Raw genomic sequence first — 17937 nt, 5'->3', positions numbered from 1 at the left:
TAAACTATGAACAACAGCTTCTGTTTAGATACGGTGGTTACTGAATTGCTGTCAATTCAAGCACAATTGATCATGTTCTCTACACTTTGTATGGATCCTAAATACTATAGCCTTACTTCGAATAACAACCCAATATAAGGCTATCGCATTCATTGCAGTGGCCTTGTGCCGAAATTGTGACATTTTTACTCGCACCCACGTCTTTTTTTTTCTTTCGGCCGTTGGTTTTGACCGCATACAGCTTGAAACAAATATAATCATAATTTTTGAATTAGCAAAAGCGCATAAATTTGCTCTGGTAATAATCAGGAAACCATGCAGTGGCATCTGTTTTGGCAGATCACGCTTCAAGCCAATGTGGAGCTGCCCACCACCTTTTACGGTAGCACACTGTACACGCACCCTTGGGCTTTCAGTAAAGCTCGGTATCCATCAGCATGTTCGCAAGACAGATTGCTCGAAGAATGTTCATAGATATGTGCCTTAAAAAAATAGAAGTGTCCTTAAACGAAAGTGTGACTAAGCAGAAAAGTGTGAAAGCGACACGCCTGAACCGTAGATTCACTTTTTCTTTTTTACTTTGGAGTGTAAACGCAATAGAAAGTTGACCTTGGTCGATCACACATCCCCAACCCGTTATAATGTGACACGTCACCACCCCGTTATAATGCTCACGGCGCACCAATCGTTAGGCATCGGTGGTGTTACCTTGGAATGATACGCGGAATCAGCGTCCTTTAAGAACTTCATTACGGGTGAGCATGTTGCCGTACAGTGTATAACCACAGTCATTCAATCCTTCTTGGGATCACGAAACTGCTGTCTCAATTTAACGTAGAGCTACAGCGGCCGCCAAAAGAGGCACAGATGTACATGAGAGGTTATGTGAACGCTGCTTTCACGAGGGGTTGTGACAGCCTTGGTGTCTTAGCTTTCTAAACTTTCGTGACAGTCGCTCTCCTATGACGCATTTACGTTTAGCACTCAGCCTGTATAAGTGCTTGCGCTTTTTGTTTACAAATGAACACGAGGAACGGACAAAAAGATGGTTAAAATATGCAACTTGCATAGTATCAGCGAAAAAAATTACAAAAATTTAGGAGTCTAGCAAGGAATACCACGATGTGACTAACACGAACGTCATTGCATAGAAATTCTGAATAAAGCCATAGTCTCAGCACTTTGGTGTTGTTGCATTGTGCCAACATCGAAACGTGGCCTCTGTGGCCTGGCAATATGATTCCGTCTCAACGTAGTCACACGGGAGTCTAGGTATATTTTTTCAATGTTCCCGCGGACTTGAACACCTGGCATTTGCAGGAATGTCTGTAAAAAGCAATGGTGCGCTTTACAAGCAGAGACGATGATACGAACCTTTGAAAAGCGCATTCACTAAACACATATTCCTAATTTGTTAATGCGTGAGCAGTACTTGAGTCGTTCTGGCTGCATCTTGTCAGATCAATACAATCAATAGTAGAAATTGGGTTTTTTTCAAATACGATACTGTTCAAAACAGGTTATTCTGTTTGCCACAATAAAAAAATTTTTGATCTCTCCATTGCTGATATTACCATCATGGTAGGAAATTCGATTGAAAAAGCTTTATAATTCAATAAAAAGGAATACAGGTTCGTATTTAATAAAAGAACACACAATCACGGTCATATAATATTTTCGCATGCAAATACACAAATCACCAATTCACCAAGTCATTAAGAAACCCCTTAAGCAACATGGATTTAAACATCCTCACATAGAATACGCTTGGGGGTGCCAGACTGCCTTTACCTTTTTGATTTTTTGCCACCACCTGCTGGACATAAATTGTACCTACTAGATCGCGTCAGTTTGTGACTTATCTGGTCGTTTTCATGGTGGTCGCCGTATTCTCGATGAGTGGGACGGGGCTTTGCACTTCGCGAGATACACAGAGAAAAATGATTGAAACGATGTCCGCGTTCAGCGTTCGCTTGTCGCATTTCAGAGACACGGACTCACCGTTAATGTTAAAATCATGTGCAGTGACAATGTCCGAGGCGTCTGAATGGCTCGCGCACAGAAGTGTGATCTTCGACTCAAGGTTAAAATCGCCTATTTCCTGAAATAATATCGCTCACTTTCACTGCTGCTGTCTGTATAATGGTTAATAGATCCGCGAAATTCATTTGATTCCCTTCTACAGGCAGCAGAATGGCCCTCCGACACACAACTCATGTTACACTCTAAGCCAAAACGGAGCAACAGGGGTATAGGGGTTGCTCCTTTCAGGGAGCAATTGCATTGCCACTCCCATTACTCTCCTAAAAGGAGTAACTGCAGAGGGAGGAACCGTTGCTCTACTTTCAGTTCCTCCTTCGGGAGACGAACAGTTACTCCCTCCAGTTCCTCCCTGCAGACCAACAGTTACTCCCACCAGTTGCTCCCTGCCGACCAACCATTACTCCCACCAGTTGCTCTTCTAAGAGCAACAGTTACTCTTTACCGTTCCTCTCACGTGTTCGCAGTTACTCTGAAAACCAACTGCACATGCTTCCAGTTACTCCTTGGGGAAATGAGTATTTATCTCGAGTATGCTTGTCACACGCTTAACACATGGCGAGAGCTCCTTGGAAGAGCACTGCTTGGGTGCTTCTAACACAAAAAGTGGACAATATTGAAAGGAAAATAAATGCTTTATTGTTCTTTTTATGAGGCGACGTGTGACCACACGTAAAAGTAGACTTCGCCACACCACAGCCAGCACTAAACAAACACCATATTACATCAAAGGTTTTCTGCGTCATCCGTGGAAAAACAATCTTGAATTTCTAGCATAGGGCAGTCTGTGTCATCATTGGTGAGAGAAGGGCAACTTCTCCAATTCTGAAGAACTCAAGTTTCGCAGCTGGTGTTTCCATCAGGCTAGCGCAGCAGAACGTCACCGCAGGCATATGTGAAGCATCTCATTGCTGCAAGAAAAAAAAATAGAAGTGTGAGGTTAAACATGCCAGAATCAATTCATAACAATGAGTCACACACACTGCAGCAGCACTTACATTCTAGGATGTCTACTGCAAAACAAAATGTGAAAAAAAGGAAGGTTCGGCCAAACGTTACTTGGCAAGCCATATAAATGCTGATGTGGTAGACGCTCTTCACATGATGTCTCAGACAGCAATATTCTGGAAGAAAATGTGCAGCACCTCAACAAGGCATATTTGTAGCAGTTAAAGATACCCTTAGGTTCAGTTAACTTGTTTCCTATACACAGCTGAGTGACATTTCTATGAGCCCATTCACCAATGGGCATTCTAAATGAGGTCATGTGTGTGGCAAATAACACGTACTGTCCGCTCATGTTAAAATACTTATTTAGCTCGTGCACATAGTTGCTCTCGATTCTACTGTTCTATCATACGCTGCTGCGTCTTGAATTGTGCAATACCTGTAGGCACAAGCCAAGCATGCAAAGCCTGCTTGAAAGCAACCATTTGCAGAGGCTACAAGATGATCTTCAGTATAATTCTTTGTACCTGACGCAAACGGCTGGACAAAACTATAGACAAATAAATGTAGACCGTGCTACCTTCAAAAAATGCTTTAAATTTAGAAAACTAGGGTGCATTTGTTCACTCGGTTGACAAGTCACAGCCACGAGATATGTAAACGAAGCAATATATCTTAAGGCATGCACAGATATTCTGATTCTTTGTTTGACAGTGTCACAGATAGCTTGCCAATACATATATATTTGAGAGCAACAAGATGTGAAGCTTTTATTAGTTCAACGTCTTGTTGGTTCACAGCCAAACAGGTTACTGCTTGGTAGACAAATTGGAATAAGCACACCATGGTTTCCAAAAAAAAAAGCATTATTAGAAGTTAGCTCCCGGTGTGAATGTCTGCCTATTTATTTTGTACTGCCTTCTACATGTGCCACAAAGACATTTGTTGAGGATGTGCTACCAGTCAAGCCAAGATCGCATACTTGGTCAATGTGATGGAAATACAAACATTAGAAACACTGCCACCTCTAGTAAGAGCATAAAACTTCAGTATCTTGGACTAGCAAAGAGGTGCACAAGAAAGTTAAGCCCACTCTTGCGGAACTTTGAACGCGAATATTTCAGAGTGGGGGAGGTCAACATGCTGTGGCACTATTAAACCCACGAAACATCTGCAGAAAACAGGGTAAAGGCAAGTCAAGAAACGCTGTTATGAAGGCCTGCGCATGGACAGCTTTGTGAATCTAGGCCCAAGTGTTATGCTTTGTGCAAGCCGAAATCCATGTAAATAGGGAAAGCATACTTTTAGGAGTACCAGCGTAAACAAATCTTGGCAGTTGGCTTTTTAGTACAAACAGCAATCCCTGCAATGAAAACATAAACATTTTATCTTAACGGTAACAGTGTGAGCACACACACGGGCCAGCGGAGCCATGTCGAATTGTCAGTGCCAGTGTAACCATGTGGCATAATGAACTATTCTCTGGCCAACACATGCACAGTTTGCCCCTAAAAAGCGATGCTTTCATATACGTAGTACAAAAAGTCTGCACTTACCAAAATTCACTTGCTTTCTGTACTTTAGCATCGTTGGGAGCATCTTTATCTGCAGTATAACCAAATTTGTGTCATATCCCTGAAAAAAAAGTAAAAGACATGCATCAAATATTGTTTCATTTGGTAGCAGTGAAGTCAGGTTAAGAACAGCCAAGTGGGAATCAGCCTAATTATGTGCATGCGGCAAATCCCAAACGGCGTTATTGAGGTTGTCGAAATTTTCGTCGATTGGTATTAACGTCGATATGTGACTTTAACGACATGCCAAGTTTTCACAGCGCATAAAGATTTCATGATCCAGAATAATGACAGCGCTAACGAGAACATACAGCATTTATGATTGTCTTTTACAATATTCAGTTTTGCTAAGGTTTTGCATCACTAAAGAAATCTGAAAGATTTGGGTCATTCCTCCTCCAATTGTTCTGTCAATATATAAACTGCTCGCTTGATGCTGCGCTTATAAAATAGTACGTTCAGCGCAGAGGTGAAGCAAGTGACGCAGTGATGTGGGCAGATTTTTTTTTTTTAGGCGTGCGGGGAGGGGGGGGGGGGGGTCCGCTTATCTGAATAGGCCGGGCAAGCGAATATGGTCGTCAATTTGGGCTCCCTAGGCCCGGCCTAAAAAAATTCTGTGCGCAACCGCCTGGCTATGCCAGTGAAGTGATGCGACAATGATTTGTTCACTTACTGATTTACATACACTTTACATCTCTAAAAAATGCGGCCCAAGGCCCCAACACTCAGCCGTTAACATTACATAAAGCCAATAGTAGAAAAGTGCCAGTATGAATGCAGCTACAACCCCGCCCCAATGTTTTTTCAAGCTAGGTAGTGTTGCAGAAATGAACTTTTAACTGCAAAAGTACACTGGCACTGCAGTGGTGACAGGGGAAGCAAGAGGGTATGCAGGCGGTAATAGAGGTAATTTAGTCCGATACGGCTAGCAATGGATACGGTGAATAAGAGCAAATCATTTCTCTTTCAATAGCGCAACCACTCAACAATGTATTGTAAGAGCATTAAATGTTGCTGGAAATGCCACTCACCTGCACGCTGATGCATGCACAGTCCTTTGTCCGACGAGCGAACAGGCTTGCAGATAGCTGAAGACGTGTTTACGATGTGTTTGTTCCACCCAGCAGCAAAATCCACAACTACTTCGCGCTCCATAAAGATAAATATACACTAACCTTCATCACGAATAAGTAGAAACGCAAATCTGCGACACACACACACGATCAAAACATAGCTCACAAGCTCGCGCGTCCATGTGCTCGCCAACCACAGACCATATGAAAATGAGTAAGTAGTGCGAACGCGAACTTAGTTGCGCCCAAAAAAAAAAAAAAACGTCGAGCAGTGGCAGCACAGGCGTCAGCGCAATAATTTCAGTGTGCTCTCCTAATACAATTATAAAAAAAAACTGAGGTACACTAAAACTCATAAATAAATATAAAAAGTTGAGTGTAATTTTTATTTAGTGCTAGTTAACATAAACACTGAATAAAAATTACTTTGTAACTTACATCGTTTGCTACACTAGCGCCACACTTGTCGTGCGGGCGCAGATGGCGCAGATTTGTCATTCTGCCCTCAAACTAAACAGTGAAGCGTGCTACTAAGTGTATGGCTGATGAGAAGCGCGTCTAGGTCCGCTTTTTTTTTTTCTTCTCCGATATATCTGGGCGGGAGGGGGGGGGGGCTCTTTATGCACGAGTTTTGGTGCTTGATCGACTTTGACGCCCTTACTTCGCGGACGAACGGCGTGTCTAGGCTTTTTCTATCGTTTTTTTGCACGTGTTTCGGCGTTCGGTCCGCTTTGACGTGCCAACTCTCCATTCTGCTGCTGCGTGTGTTAGGTATTTGCCGTACTGTATTCTCAGGCCTTCTGTGTTCGGCCAGCGCTGCTATCTTATTATCTACGGATGCTAAGATAAATCACTGTTTTGGTTTGGTGAAGTTTGGCACACAGAACAAACAATAATCTGGCCCATGAATATCAATGTGGGCGGCATGCATATTTGTGTGCGGTGTCCTGCCGGGAAGTAACAGTTGCGTGACGAGAGCATTTACAGCGGTTCCTCCTTCCGTTGCTCCCTTACAGACTTTAGATGAATACATTTGCTCCCCCATTCTCGAACAAGTCGGCCATCTTGTTCCGCTTGGTCTTTTCGGAGAGTAACAGTCGGTCTGAAGGAGTAAAAACAGCCGTTGCTCCCATTTTGGCCATTTTTGGCTTAGAGTGTAGGCGTCCTCGTCCTGAGGCAATTATACCACTAAATGAAACAGGTCATAACCACCAGCTTGCTCCACATTGCCGAGTATTTATTTGCGTATACGACACGTACACCGCCTCTGTGGCAGTGTAGCACCGCATTGCGGCATCTCTGAGCAGTGTATGAAGCTCGCGCTTAGCGTGACGGTATAGCTTCGTGACCATACGAGGCATTGAATAATTCTGGCATGACAGACGGTACGAACTATTAAGAGCTTCGACGCCTTGAATTCAACGGAGTTTTCTATATGAATGAAAATAAGCATACAGAGGTTTTGGCAGAATTTTATTGCAGTCGTGTAAAGCAAAGGATTAAAGAAGAAAAATAGGAAACGACACAGAAGGAGAGGAAAAGACACAATGATCTGACTCTCTCGCAATAGAATCTGCATTGATGTTTGGTAACATTTAGGTTGTGACAAAGCTAAAGGCTGAAGTATGCTGTTGGGTATCGCGTATCTCAGATGGCGGCTGTGTCTGCGCAGAGCTGATGGAGCAAGCGGGCAAGGCGACGGTGACTTTAAGCAACATTTATTTACAGTATACATAGATGAGTTGCATATTCGGCCCTGGGGCTGGCAGCTTAAGGACTTCTCACTCATGTGCAACGATGAGCCGGTATTTGTTTGGTTACCCTCTGTCTCTTCGCACCGCTTGGTTCTTTTGTAGGCTCTGGAGCTCTTTTGCATCAGCCAGTAGTTTGAAACAGCCACGTAGGCAAGAGGGTGACCTCCCCCTCTCCCACAATTTTTCGAATTGGACAACAGAATATAGCTCTCCAATCGTATATTTACTTAAAACACGTGATAAGGGAATCGTGTAAAAAAAAAAGAGGTGTAGGGTGCGCACGCATTGCGACCACCTGCCAGTATGACTAGTGCCTCCCATGACTACAGCTGTAAATCTTTGGCCCTCTGTGCTCAGCAGCTTCGAAGCAACTGTCCAATATAGTGGTCAATACTGCGACGCAGTGAAGGGTGCTAAGAGTCTCTGGGTTCGAACATGCCGTCTTTAGAATCTGAGCTTGACTGCCTTCAACGCCAAAACGCTATCTAGTCAAGCTAGTCTAGTGGTCATATTCCAGGAATTAAAGGGTGTTCAATAGAATAAATTAGGCTCAGCAAAGTTAGGACGCTAGGTGAGGCTTACAAAGTGCTGAAGACCAGACACGTCCTATGCTACCATGAACTATTGACAGAAGAGAAATACGGGGGGGGGGGGGTGGTTCTATAGACAAGAATAAGGCTGGAAACATAGAGGAGTTTTATAGAATAAGTAATAGGGTAGCAAGTATATCCGAAGTAATTGTAACAATGGGTACAAAATCAAGGTGCTACACGCCTGAGCGCCTACAACGAGCCATGATGATAATTAGGTTCAACGCTTCCATGAAGACGTACAGTCAGCCAATAATAACGTTCACTCACAGTATAGTATTCTGATCGGCGACAATAATGCCAAAGTAGGCAAGAAACAAAGCGGAGACAATGCAGTGGGAGAATTTGGCATCGGCTGCAAAAATGTCAGAGGGGAGGTATTAGTAGAGTTCACTAAACGTAACAACTTACGGATCTTGAACACCTTCTTGAGAAAGCGAGCAAACTATAAATTGACGTTTCAAAGTTCTAATTACAACACTGAAAATGAAATAGGCTTTATTCTGTGTGCATACCCGGGCATTATACATTAAGTAGAAGTAGTTGGCGAGATGAGATGCAGTGAGCATAAAAGGGTAGGAGCTCGCATTCACCTGCGCTCAAAGAAGCAAAGACAAAAACTCATACTCAGAAACCCAATTACTGACCTAGCGGTGAGAGCGAAAGTACAGAAATTCAGAGTTTCACTTCTAAATAAATTCGATACTCAAAACGAGGTAACCGACGTTAGTGTAGACACAATAAACGATAATACTAATAGTATCATCAAATAGTGTGTGATGGTTGTCGGAAGCACAGCCACTAAACAGGACACTGGAAACATATCTCAGGAGACGGAAAATCTTTTAAAGAGACGTCAAATCTTGAAAGCCTCAAATGTAACCAAAAAAATAGAGCTCGTGGAGCTTTCGAAGTTATTCAATAAGCGTGAGAAAGCCGACGTAAAAACATATAACACGGGGAGAATATAGCAGGCTGTAAAAAGCGGCAGAAGCCTAAAAGCGGCGAAGGCAAATTTGGCATAGGAAAAATCGCACTTGTGCATTAAGAAACAAAGAAAACAATATCATGACCAATATGAATAGAGTAGTCGAGGTGGCGGAGGAGCTCTACGGAGAGCTGTGCAGAAGCCAAAACAGCCAGGACGATATCGTAAGGAACAATAATAGTCCAGAAGGATGCGGCATCTTCTCAGTATCGACAGTGAAAGTAAGAAAAGCCCTAGAAGTAGTGCAAAGAGGCAAAGCCGCTGGTGAGGACAAGATAACAACAGACCTCCAGAAAGATGGCCGAGAAATTGCGTTAGGAAACTGGCCACCTTATTTACGAAGTGTCTATTGACGGAAAGGGCACCAAAATCTTGGAAGAAAGCCAACAGCACCCTAATTTATAAGAAATGAGACATCAAGGACTTGAAAATTTGCAGGCTTATCAGCTTGGTGTCTGTTTTCTCTAAACATTTTAAAAATATATTATCTATTACTATTAAGGTGACATTAGTGATCAACCAAAGGACCAAGCGAATTTTGTACAAGGCACTCCACAATAGACCATAATCATACTATCAATCAGGCCATAGAGAAATGTGTGGAATAAAACAAACCCCGATACATAGTCTTCATAGATTACGAGGAGGCGTTTGCCTCAGTCGAGCCATCAGCAGTGATGAAGGCACTAAGAAATTTGGGCAATGACGAACCTACTTAAACATACCGGAAGAAATCTACAGTGGATGCATTACAGCTAAATATTCATACATAAGGACACCAACAGAATCCCAATACAGAAGGCTGCAAGGCAGGAAGACACTATCTCTACAGTGTTATTCACCGAGTGTTTACAGAAGGTTCTCAAGACCCCTACTTGGGAGGAATTAAAGAAAGTAATGAACAGTATCTTAGTAATCTGCCATTTGCTGATGAAATCGTCTTGATGAGTAAGTCAGGGGACAAATTACAGCTGACGATTACAGACCTGGACACGGAAAGCAGAAAGATAGGTCTAAAAACTGTTAACAGAAAACTAAAACAAGGAGCAACAGTCTCGGCAGAAAGCAGCACTTAGCGGTTGGTGGAGAGACGCCGGAAGTTGTAAATAAATATGTGTACGTAGGTAATGTATTAACCGCGGAAACCAACCATGATAATTAACCAGCTAGAGGAATAATAATTGGTTAAATCACATTCGGAAAGCATTCTGAAATCATGAATGGTAAACTGCCACTAACCCTCAGGAGGAAGGTATAAAACAGCTGCACCTTCCCAACTAACCTATGGAAAAGAAACCTGAAGGCTTAAATAAAGGTTCAGCTTAAATTGAGGATGACGCAATTAGCGATAATAAGGAAAAATGATAGGTGTAACCTTAAAAGACATAAAGAGAGCAGATTGGGTCAGGGAACGAACCGGGGTTAAGGATATGATATAGTTCAAATCAAGAATAAATAGACATGAGCTTCCCATGTAGCATGTAGGCTGGATTACAGCTGGTTCTTGCGGGTACCTGACTGGATTCCTAGAGAAGGCAAATGCACAAAACAGAGGCCGAATTTCAGTTAGGCAGATGAGAATAAAAAGGTCGCAGGTACAACGTGCAACGGAAAGCACAAGACCAGGTTGATTGGTGGATCATGGGAGAGACCTTTGCCTTGCAGTGGGCGTAGGCACGCTGATGATGATGATGATGATGATGATAGATGCACAAGTATAAATAGCGTCGAGCGCATTTAAACTAATAAAAAGCAAACGTTATTTTGGGAACTAACCAAGATTAGCTACCAAAGAACCTTTATTATTAAAGCACGGCATTGCTCGCCGAAAATTGAGCACTTGGCTCGTTAATTAGCACCACAACACAAACCACTCACTCATATGTCTGAGGCGTCACCTATACCATTGCACGTCACGTACTGCAAACAAGACATCCGAGTGGCCCACAAGCCAACGACCACATTCTCTCTTCAAATTGCCAAAGACCGTCTACCGACAGAGACAGCAAAAGGCTCTTGGACAAGGCAACTTTAGTACGAAATGCGCCGGCTTCGACGACTCACTGAGCCGTCCGGCCACACTCAAGCATTTGCGAACCCACCGACCTTTTGTCCACTGCCTCTGTCTTCTAACAGGTGACTGCGTGAATGAACGTGGAAACAGTGTAAGCAGTTTGTATGGTAGAGGTACCCACCTGTTGAAGGAGAGTTTATGGGGCTGTCCAGTTATTCGTCTTTTGCGCGCCGACGAAAGCGCCATAGTTGGCGAACTTGCTCATCACATTTGGAAAAGTAAACAGATGATAACCGTTGTTATTCACATCATTACACTTGTGGTACCACGTTGTTCGCGTTCCCGCCTCTGTTAGAAAATAGCAAGTTTCCTCCTCTGTGTGGTGGTGGAAACATCCAGGGATGGCAAATCATTGCTCTAAGGTTGGGTGCTCAACACCTACAACAACTCACCGCAACACGCTTTTACTCATTTACCGCGAGGCCTCAAGAGAAAGAGCGACGGAAGCAATGAATCGCCGCTGTACGTTGGGACAGACAAACCACTCTGACATTATTCCAGTTTATGCATCGTTTCTTGTTCTCAAGCTTTCATTCTGCTGCATCTGTGGTCGTTGCGTGCAGTTTTATACGTTAGAACTGGTAAAAAACTCAAGTTAACGTAGCCGGAGCATGTGTTTGTTTGCTTCGACCACCAGGCAAGGACGCTTCACTCGAACGTTCTATATCTTTTATTCTCAGATATCTCTGACTTAGGAAACAACGAGCAGTGATTTAGCCGTCAAATTTGTAATAAAAACAAATCGAATGATCAACACAAGCCACACGTCATATCTGAGCCTAGTAAGGCTGGTCAGCGCGAAGATCCCTTTATATTAACCGCTTGACGATTCACTCCACCTAGACAGCAGCGATAACGATTCGTTCTTCTTTGCAGCAGGAGATGATCACATGTCTCCTTGGTAACCCTCTTCAAAACTGGTCACTGCTGCTAAAGTTTCATCTGTTGATACTCTTCAACAGTCAGACTGACCACACTAAATCATTAAACACGTTTTCTCTGGTCGACGTAACCACGCTGTGCCTTGAGCAACAGGCGTCACTAACTGACGCCTCACTGACTGACCCTCCGTGCCTCCATCGCCACGCACTTTGGCCCAGGCTGAGAAACCAAGGAAGCTTCTGCATGACTCGCGTACAGGTAACAGTGAAAGCTGTGGAGAAAAGGTCACATCTTTCTGACAAATTAGTCTGTGAAATCAGATGGTGCCACTTCAATTTCTCGAGTTTTCCCGATCTTGCAGGCTGTTGGGGCTCGGGGGTCAGAAGATTCCCACCGCGGTTTTTAGTTAGTTGGCAGCGGGTCTAGCCAGGCCTGACTGGTAGCTGGACCCCGTGGCTGGACCCATAATTTGTAGTGAAGAAATGTGCTCTTGCAGGGCATAAATAAAGTAATTCATGCCACATTTTTCCTCAAACCAACTTTACACCATTCCGCAGCAAAAATTTCCGTTTACATTATAGGTAACTACTCGACCATAAACGACGAACTACATGAATTCTATCGGTCCTACAAGTCGACATTCCACAATCGCTCTGTGCAAGAGAACTGGTAAAATTTTCAGGGCAAGATGAATGTTTTAGCGGACGAATATATTCCAGCCACCACTATTCCTTCTAATCGCCATAAACCGTGGTATACCGAAACTTACCATGAAGTACCGCGAAGTTTAAACCAAATGCCGACTTGTGGGACAGATGCTATCAAGCGTAACGCGCATATGTCACAGAAGTTCTTCAACGCAAACATTCGTTTTTTCACTCGGACCTTCCCCGCATGATAACCGATTACCCCCGTAAATTCTGGCAGATCATTAAACCTCAGCCCAACCGCCTATCCGTATCTATACAGATAAGGGTGATATCCTTTTAGATTCTGTGGGCGCTAATACATTCGACGCCGTTTCTCATACGTTTTCACAGTGGAACCAGACGCCCCCGTACCTGAGTGCCCTACCCGTATCATGTAAATAATGCCGGCTATAAATTTCTCGGCCGAAGGTGTCGCATCACTGATTGGAAAGCTAAAGGTTTCTTCGTACGCAGGTGTGGTTAACGTCACTTCTGAACTTCTAAAGAACACTAAGCACATTTCAGCCGCAGTCTTCACCTTGTTTTTCTCGCAGTCTCTATCATCAAGCAATCTACCGAACGAATGGAAAGTGGGGAAGGTCGTTCCCGTCTACAAGTCAGGTAACAGAGTCTCACCATTTGACTACCGGGCCATCTCCATAACCAGCATACCATGTAAATTCATGGAACATATTATCTACACTAACATCATGAACTTCCTTGATTCCAACAGCTTTTTCCATTCATCATAGCATGATTCTCGCAAAGGTCTGTCCTGTGAAACACAGCTCGCTCTTTTTATTCATGATCTGCATTCCAACATGAACTCTAATATACAGGTAGACGCAATATTCCTTGACTACGCTAAAGCCTTCAACAAGGTACCACGTGAACGCTTGCTGTTAAAACTTTCCAACCTAGGTTTGCATCCAGATGTCATACAATGGATTAAATATTTCCTTACTAATCGGCCTCAGTGTGTGCACATCAATAACATAGCCTCTAACCCCGTCCCTGTACCCTCTGGCGTCCCCCAGGGTTCCGTGCTGGGTCCGCCATTGTTCCTGCTATGTATCAATGCTCTGTCATTGCAAGTCACTTGCTCTAGTCGTATGTTCGCAGACGACTGCGTTATTTCCTAGTCGATAAGAAATACCTCCGGCCAGGCTGTGCTGTAGAGCAGTTTATATAAGATTCTGAATTGGTGCGATCGCTGGCTTATGGCCCTGAGTCCCAGTAAATGTAAATTAATGTCCGTCACCCACTCGCGAATCCCTCTCCTTTATCCGTACAAAATCGCTAGCACTCCTATTGAATCTGTTAGTACCTACAAATATCTCGGTGTAACTATCTCCAAAGATCTCAATTTGTTCCCGCATGTGTCGAACGTCATCTCATCCAGTAACAAACCCTAGGCTTTCTCAGACGTCATTTACGCGGCTCTCCTCCTCACGTTAAACTCATCGCATACAAATCTTTAATTCAACGAAAACTTGAGTACGCGTCCGCAATCTGGAATCCTCATCAATCTCATCTAATAGACGCATAAGAAATGGGGTAGAACCGTGCCATCAGGTTCATTCACTCATCATATTCTTATAACGCAAGTGTATGCTCATTAAAGGCGGCAACTGGCCTGCCCACCATTTCTTGTCACCGTCTCACTGCCAGCCTATCCCTGTTTCACAAAATGTATTACAGTTCAATCAATCAGCCACCTTTCATCTCACCGCCTGCTCACATATGTTTTCATACAGGTCATTGCTTAAGTGTTGCTCGTCCTCAAACCCGTACTCTCACCTTCTCGTCTTCTTTTTTCCCACGCACCATTGTAGACTGGAACAGCCTACCCTACGCCATCATTGCCACCACCAACCCAGATGCTTTCATTAATGCTGTAAAGGTGCACTTCTCATCCTGAATGGTCATGTATCATGTATCCTTACTGTACACCCACCCCTTATGTAGTGCCCCCACTTGGGGTCTTCAAAAAAATAAAATGAAACTGAAAGACGAATTTACATCTAATGAGTATCAAGAAGAAGAAAAGGGAAGAGAAAGAGAGTAATGTACAAAATATAGGTGGTCTTCGGACAACCCTTAGGCACCCGGTGACTGCAGCACCCGCCAATCGGATGGCTCGGCGACCCAGTGGCGAGAATGAGAGTACGGCAGGAAAGTCAAGAGTGTTGTTAACCTCCAGGGGTGCAGGTGTTCTTCCGGAATTACTGCCCAATGGCTTTGTACACGCATTGCTCGTCGCACTCTCTGAACTTTCGTTTGAGCGACGCCTCAGCCGCCTAAGACATTCGACGGGCATTGGGCACAATAAGTTAACGGATCACTTTCTTTCGGGCGTCATCCTAGAGGACAGAATGCCAGTAAAAACATCGTTAAGCGCCCACAGTGCCATTCAGTCGGCTGCACCAATATTATGAAGCAAGGTGGGTAGAGTGCCACGGCTCAATTGGATTGCTTGGAGAAGCACTTCCCGGATAGTCCGCTCACTTGAAAAGTTCGTTGACACCTTCCTTGATAAAGCAACAGCGTTCACAGCTCATTGGCTTCATCAGCAAAACTGTTCACCGAACTTTCTCAAGTGTATCGCTGTTAGTGAGTCATTCCCAAGCGTCACACACCACTTCTCTGTTTATCTACAAAGTCATTATCTTGACATGAGTGTCGCTTTGGGGCAAGTTGACTTGGTGCTGACTAAGCTGGAAGAGATGGAAGCTAACGCGGAAGCAGAATGAATTCCACAAAATATTTTCTCTATGTCAAGACAGAGTGGCGTAGCTCGGAGAAAAGTGCGAGATTCCACGGGTACTAGGATATACTGAGCCAACTACGATTATAGTTTTGCGGATTAGTGCTACACGCAAGCTATGTTCATTGTGTACATAGGTGACCTGAAAGCTTCCCCCAAACGGCGATTTGCAAACCATTGCAAAACACTGCAAAGTTCGCAATTCATGCTGCCAAAGCGTGCCTCTAGAGGCAAGCTTGATTAAATCTGTGCAGCCGGTCTTCCCTTTTTACCTGAGAGATATGACCACAGCTCATATCTTTACACTGAAATGTGATTGGTAAATGTGCAAAACTAAATTGTGAACCATGCAAGAGAATGAGTTTTCTTGTTTTGTGACGGACGCTGTAGGTGAATGCGACACAGCTCTCTTCCCGAACATTCAAACACTTCTCAAGACACTGGCAACGCTTCATTGAGTACAGCTGCGGCAAAACACAGCTCCTATACACTGGAAAGAGTGAAAGCGTATTTGAGGCACCGGATGGCAGATGAGCGGCTTGATGGCGTGGCCTTAAAGTACTTGTATTGGATACAAGTCAGTGTTGACAACGTTATCGCTGTGTTTATAGAGAAACCGCGACAATTGTAGTGTGATCCACTCTGTTCGGCCAGGCTACGTAATTCTTTTTTTTTTCTTTTGCATTCACGTTTATCATATAGTAACACACTCCAAGTCAAAATGAGCAAGGTATTGCCAGCACATCAGCTCCCGAAACTCACCCACCCCAACTTGTACTCCGTGTAGTGGAGTGAACTAGGCACATGTCGTGGTAGAATGCCCCTTGCTTAATAGAGGAGTTTATGAACGACATGACCTTAATAAAATCCACGCGGAGTTTGAGATCGCGTGGTTAAAAACTTCCTATAGGAATTTTGAAAACTTTTTTTTGATCGTGACGAGCGTGCGTGTGTGTGTGTGTGTGTGTGTGTGTGTGTGTGTGTGTGTGTGTGTGTGTGTGTGTGTGTGTGTGTGTGTGTGTGTGTGTGTGTGTGTGTGTGTGTGTGTGTGTGTGTGTGTGTGTGTGTGTGTGTGTGTGTGTGTGTGTGTGTGTGTGTGTGTGTGTGTGTGTGTGTGTGTGTGTGTGTGTGTGTGTGTGTGTGTGTGTGTGTGTGTGTGTGTGTGTGTGTGTGTGTGTGTGTGTGTGTGTGTGTGTGTGTGTGTGTGTGTGTGTGTGTGTGTGTGTGTGTGTACGGGCACCATTTAGCAAGCCGGTATGATTCTACAGCGCCTTGTGTGGGTGACCATATGAACATTTGTCAACAGACAATGAAATATCAGGGCAGTGAAGATTGGCCACATCGCCTGGTGGTCAGTGTGAACGTTTCAATGTATTTCGCACTGTAGAACAGCGCATGGACATCGGCCCGATTTCTACAGGAGAAGCTCCATATAACACACTCCAAAATGCCGAGTTACGAATAATTGCGCGGAATAACTTCAATAATAACAAAAGTGAGCGGCTGAAATCGTAATTGCAGCTGCTTCTGGAGTTTTTGCGTCTCAAACCTCGAAGCGATTTGGAGTAGGCTTCACTCAATTTCGGGAGCTCCTAAGATGGCCGGCGGCCAGTGCAGAAGCTGCGCCAGCAACGCACACGCCCGACCGCTGTTGCTGTACACTGCAAATCATTTCACACCCTTAAGGGTGGATTTTTGAATAAATCACCCATCTTACACCTATTATTTCTGCCAAACTTATCCGCATGGGTGTAAGTTCTGCAATTCCACCTTTTGTACGCCCATTTTTCATTTTTAGGTGTATTATAGGTATATGTTAGCAAATTACACCCAAGGGTGTTTACTTGAACGTTACACCTATCATATATGTATATATAGTTTAGAGCATCAATACATGTCACATCTCAACGGATGCAATCAAACCGCATGCCAAAAGTCTGGTGAAAAGATCGATGTTGCGGCATTCGTTTTCATTTCCCATAATTCTTTCGCCAAAAGATATCGTGCTATTTATTATATTTATTAAACCACCCCATATTTATTATATTCAGAAGACTCCTCACATGTTCAATGACTTAATTCATGGGTTAACTTTTTGGGATTCCTACTAAAAATATTTTGCTACCGCTTATGTCCATTCTTCCCTAATTCTCACAGAGACATAAGTAAAAGAGATTATGTAGCACTTAAACATAACATAAAACGATTACACACGGTTTTCGACAGGCTATCGTGCGCGCTTTCTCATTTGAAATCACACTAAGTTTTTTGTACCAGAGGTCCTGATTTATTAAAGACAATATTCTTTTTTGGGGACCTTCAGCGCAAAAATTTTGGTCTGTCTGTCTGTCTGTCTGTCTGTCTGTCTGTCTGTCTGTCTGTCTGTCTGTCTGTCTGTACATTTGTCGGTTTGTCCACTCTATACGGCATCTGGTACTTGAAATGGCCGACCTCATCCGCAGCGCCCACCAGTGTTGCTCAAGATTGAGCGTTCATGCTTGTGCAATCATCAATTAAAAAGCCATGATTGCGCATGTCTGTGGCACCACAACAACACG

General features: G+C 43.8%; 2 long non-coding RNA genes across 2 annotated transcripts in view; one reads left to right on the top strand and one right to left on the bottom strand.

Moving 5' to 3' along the window:
- The window catches only part of LOC142804206 (uncharacterized), a 52314-nt gene that overhangs the window by 11390 nt on the left and 22987 nt on the right, over positions 1-17937 (top strand). The window lies entirely within an intron of this gene.
- Positions 2657-5861, bottom strand: LOC142803541 (uncharacterized). Its single transcript, XR_012894159.1, has 2 exons — positions 5594-5861; positions 2657-4623 (listed from the first exon to the last, which is right to left on the bottom strand). It is a non-coding gene; the product is annotated as an uncharacterized LOC142803541 (long non-coding RNA).

Source organism: Rhipicephalus microplus, chromosome 3 (genome assembly GCF_043290135.1).
Source record: "Rhipicephalus microplus isolate Deutch F79 chromosome 3, USDA_Rmic, whole genome shotgun sequence".
NCBI lineage: Eukaryota > Metazoa > Arthropoda > Arachnida > Ixodida > Ixodidae > Rhipicephalus > Rhipicephalus microplus.
The sequence above is the reverse complement of the archived record's forward strand: the minus strand, read 5'-3'. Positions and strand labels throughout refer to the sequence as shown.